Here is a 5469-nt window from a genome sequence, read left to right as displayed (position 1 = left end):
GGTCTATGGCCCCCGGCACACATGTAGCAGGCACATATGTAGAGAGGATGTGCCTAATCTTGTAGAGTATATGTTATCTTAAGTAAAATGAACAAAGTATGAACTATGTTATCCAAGTTTAAAATATTTTGAAGCTTTAGTAACCAATACAGTATGGGTTGATCATAAAAATAGTCACAGGTCAATGTTACAGCTTAAAAGACCCAAAAGTATATTTTTCTGTTCAGCCACACTGAGACTTTGTGAGGAGCCCTGCAGTCTGTTTCGACGCCAGGACCGGCGAAGGAACGATGACGCTGGAAGCAGAAGGGGGAGAGGGCTTCATGGGGAAGGTACTGGGCTTGCCCTGGTCCTGCTTCAAAGACAAAATGCAGCATTATTTTTTCTGACTACAAAATTCAAAACGGAGCTCAAAGTATTCATTTCCTCTCTACCAGAGAAGGCAGACCAAGTGACGAGACATTTGTTGAACTTGAATCAGAAGATGAAGTCTAATTGGCCTTGAAAAAAGAGAAACTATGTGACACAGATATGTTGAAGTATTCAAGTCAAACAGCATGGGAATGGAATGGGTGTTAAAGCATACTGGTGCCAATTGTCCTGACACGGCCCGATGATGGCTTTGTATGGCTTCTGGAGGTAGCAAGGAAGAAATTATTCAGTTCTTCTCAGAACTGGAAATCATACCAAATGGGATAACATTGCTGGTGGACTTCCAGAGGAGGAGTACGGGGAGGCCTTCATGCAGTTTGCTTCACAGGAAATAGCTGAAAAGGCTCTAAAGAACCACAAAAAAAGAATAGGGGACGGGTATATTGAAATATTTAAGAGCAGTTGAGCTGAAGTTAGAACTCAATATGATCCACCATGAAAACTTATGGCCATGCAGTGGCCAGGTCCCTATGACAGACCTGGGGCTGAGAGGGTATAACAGTATTGGCAGAGGAGCTGGCTTTGAGAAGATGATGCATGGTACTTATGGTAGAAGCTATGGAGACTATGATGATTATAGTGACTATAGTGATGGCTATGGATTTGGTTCAGATAGATTTGGAAGAGACCTCAGTTATTGTTTTTCAGGAATATCTGACCACAGAAAGGGGATGGTGGTTTCTACTTTCCAGAGTACAATGGGACACTGTTTACACATGCAGGGATTACCATACAGAGCTACTGAGGATGACATTTATAATTTTTTTCACCACTCAACCCTGTGACAATACATTTTGAAATTGGTCTTGATAGCATAGTAACTGGTGAAGCAGATGTTGAGTTTGCAACCTATGAATATGCTGTTGCAGCTAGTTCAAAAGATAAAGCAAATATGCAACATAGCTATGTGGACCTCTTCTTGAATTCTACATCAGGAGCAAGCAGCAGTGCTTAAGGAAGCCAAATGCTAGGAGGCATGGGTTTGCCAAACCAGTCCAGTTATGGTGGCCCAGCCAGCCAGCAGCTGAGTGATGGTTAGGGAGGTGGCTAGAGTGCCAAAGAGCAGTGTGAGCGGATACGACCAAATTTTACAGGAAAACTCCAGTGATTTTCAATCAAACATTGCATAAGTGGTCAAGGAGCAGTGAACAGCAACTACTATAGTACGGGAAGCCATGCATCTATGGGCGTGAGTGGAATTGGATGGTGTCTAACATGTCTAGTATGAGTGATGGACAGGGAATGTAATTGATTCTGATCACTGACTCTTGGTCAAAAAGAATTTCTTTTCAAACCCTTCATTTTAACAGTTTTTCCAATCCAGCCTTGTGGTTTTATGCCTGCTCTCTTAAGTGAGCATTGGCATCACTCAAAGAAGGTTCAGTGTTGAACAGAGCAGTCACCCAGGATGATAGGGCAAAGTTGAGTAACTTCAACTGTTACTGTAGGGTGTAGGTAAGCAGAAAGTGTATTTAGGTTAAAGCAGTTGAATTATGTTAAATGTTGCTCTTATATATACATACATACATACATTGAACACTATTGATGCAAGTTGAAGAGACATGCGAGGAGCTGTGTCTACAATTAAAAGTGAAATATCTGGCATATTTGTCAATTCCAAATTCATTTGATGACCTGTAAGGCATGTGAGTTTAAAGCTCTTTTTCCTTTTTCCAAGTTAATGGGGAAATTTTGAGACACAAGACAATTACTTTTTAGGGTTTTGGTCTTGTGTATGAAATTCTGAGGCCTTGATTTAAGTCATTCACTGTACTGTGATTTACTTTTAGGTGTACTGCACTAAATGAACCTTGTCAAATAAATCTTCTTTTTAAACCAAAAAAAGAGACAAAACCAACCAACCAAACAAAAACAAAAGTAAACACACACATTACAGCAAAAAATACCTTTAACAAAGACACCCAAATTTCATATTCATCATGGAGCAACTAGTTATTCCTACTGGGAAAATGAAATTCAACACATCATAAAAACCTCATTTCAAATCTGTATAATCATGACTGTAAGACCATTGTGATAACATGATTAGAAGAAAAAGTAGAGGTGGTATTTCAGATTAATATACTTTTATATACTTTCAAAAGTATGGTATATAAAATCAAAGCAGAGTGAAGGGGATTGTTAAAACCAAGAAGGCCTTTTTCATAGCAATGGATAAAATAGGGAGTTTGTAAAGATGCGCAAATAATTGTAATAAGTATTGTAAATTACAATCTAATAATGGCTTATAGGCCAAATACATGAAAAAATAAAACATTGTAGAAATAAAGGCACTTATATGAAAATGCATAAAGACATGGATTGCCATTACTCCATGAAAATATATAATTAGAAAATGAGTCTATAAAAATTTCTAATTACACCAATTATCAGAGAAATTGTGCTATTTTTCAACTCAACACAAACTAGATTTACCTGTTAAGAGGGGATCTCAATTCACAAATTGCCTCCGTCAGATTGGCCAGTAGCTATAGCTACAGGGAGATTTCCAATCATCTATAGATTGGTAAGTACCAGTCTTCTCTGGGTAGTGCCACTCCTGGAAGCTGATTCTGTATTACATAAGAAAGCAGGTTAAGCAGTTAATGGAGACTAAGACAGTAGACATTACTCCATGGTCTTTCCTACAGTTCTTGACTCCAGGTTGCTGATCTGGTTTCTGTTCATGATGATCGGGAACCTGAACAGCCAGCAAACCCTTTTATCCTTCAATTTGCTTTTATCAAAGCAATAGAAAATCAAGAACAGAGATTATAATTTAGACTATAATAAGGTGTCACCTATTAGAACAGACATTTTGAGAAGATAATTGGATTCAAGTAATAGGAATGGTTTAAAGAAAACCAACGTTTTTATACCTGGTAAAGCTTTGGAGTGTGTTTTGAAGTTTCTTTAAAACCTAAAGACAAATCCATCTTGAGCTCCATCAGTGAATACTGAAGATGAGGGTTCATTTTTATCAAGAGCACTCTTCACCATGTCCAAGTTTTATGTCAACTTAGGTGTCCACCAACAAAGGAATGCTTAACCCATAGGACAACTACAAAATGAAACACTACTCTGCCATAAAAAGAACAGTTTTGCCATTGGTGATCATGGATAAACCTGAAGAACTAGTTAAAAAGTCACAACTAAGACAAATATCATGGTTCCATGTGGAATCTACAGAAGTTGATGACATAGAGGCAGATGATAGAATACTAGCTTCCTGGCTCCTGTGAAATCAGTTTGAAAAGTCAAAAAAAATAGTAATGAAAGATCATAAAATTCAGTTAGACTTGAAATCTTTGTTCAAGAGGTCTATTGTACAGAGCAGAAACTATACATATGAACTTATTAGGTTCTTGAAAATTCTTTGGCAGATATAAACTGTTCGCACAGCAACAAGATTGTGAGGTCATATATCAATTACCCTAACTTAGTCACATCAGAGTATATATAATTAAATTTACCATGTTAGGCACTAAACAAAGTAAAAATGTATGCATTCATAATTTTAACATTCTGAATATTGAAAATAATATAGGATTCATATTTTCCTGTATCTTCAAAATTGTGATATTTTTAACATATTTTGTAAAAGTGCATGATGTAGCTCATTATTGTAAAGTGCATTTTTATTATAGTCATTGTTGATTGCTCCTCATTTTATTTATTGGTTACTGAAGTTTCCATTACCCTCTATCAACTCTTCCTATGTAGCATGTCTTTTACTTTTAGATTGTAAAATATTCATTTGAAAGTGCTTTTTAAATATACTATAGCAGTGCTGGAATATGCCTTCATCAGTAAAGTTCTTGTCACACAACTGTAAGACCTGAGTTTGCGTCTACAACACCCATGTAAAAAGATGATCACACAGTCTAGCATGTATTTGAAGTTGTGTATTTTTATATTAAACATTTTTCAGTCTGTGAGAATTCAGGCCTAATGCCTTCCCTGAAAAAAATGAACACTTTATAATCCCTTATTCTCTACTGGAAAATGTCAAGGATTTGGCATGGTTCACTATCAGCCTTATTATCCCACTTCATCTAGATGGACAAGCATGTCTGGTTATTACACGTCTTACATGCATACTTACCCATTATATCTAAATTATGACTAATATCTTGCCAATATTATCACTACAGGCTGGAACTATACCTCTGTTTCCTTCTCAATTTTATGATATGGGAATTATGGAACATTTTATTTATTAATTGCTTCCTCTGCTAGAAGTTCAAATTTTCCAGTTGAACTAATTAATTTCCAAATGAAACTAAATTAATAAACACACTTTCTTCCTATAAAACGTGGTCAGTGCTTGGTTGTGTCTTTTTCACATCCTAATTTTGTATAATTTAAATCAAATTATTTTAATTATTTTTGACATTATAAAACATGCCAAAATAACGTATGTTTAGAAGATCTGATTACAGGATTCGGCAGATAAGGGTCTTGCCAAAATTCTAACATCCAGAGTTCTATCCAGAGGACCCATATAGCAGAATGAGAACAGTGAATCGTGTTTATCCTTTGACCTCTACATGTGTAGTAGTCTGGGACACACACACACACACACACACACACACACACACACACACACATTTATCAATTTACTGGTACAATCTGATGACTACATTTTTCTCTGTGTGTGTGTGTGTGTCTGTGTGTGTGTGTCTGTGTGAGTGTGTGTGTGTGTGTGTGTGTGTGTGTATTATTGCTTGAAACTGGAACTACTGAGTAACTAATGAGGTGGTTTATACCTGTGCCAACTTGAATCCCCCTCTCTTCTAACTCTGTCTTGGCCTGTATCTCTTCATCTAGAATTGGGGCCTTATGATTTTTTTCCATTCATGTTGACACGTCAAGTGATGTTATCTCACATATTTTGTCCTATGCTATTTTACTACTGCTATGCAGTCTTCCAACTTGAATTATTTTCCATCAAATCTATGCTTTGTTTATTATACAATAGGCTTTCTGAGATTCCTTCTGAATCTTAGAAACTCTCAGATATCTTAAATCAAGGTT

The 5469-nt window shown here is 36.5% G+C and overlaps 1 pseudogene; it reads left to right on the top strand.

Moving 5' to 3' along the window:
- The first annotated feature begins 290 nt into the window (after window positions 1-290).
- LOC147995624 (heterogeneous nuclear ribonucleoprotein H-like) lies at window positions 291-1562 on the top strand (annotated as a pseudogene).
- Window positions 1563-5469: the final 3907 nt, after the last annotated feature.

This window comes from Rattus norvegicus, chromosome 3 (genome assembly GCF_021556685.1).
Source record: "Rattus norvegicus strain SHRSP/BbbUtx chromosome 3, alternate assembly SHRSP_T2T, whole genome shotgun sequence".
NCBI classification, from domain to species: Eukaryota; Metazoa; Chordata; class Mammalia; order Rodentia; family Muridae; genus Rattus; species Rattus norvegicus.
The sequence above is the reverse complement of the archived record's forward strand: the minus strand, read 5'-3'. Positions and strand labels throughout refer to the sequence as shown.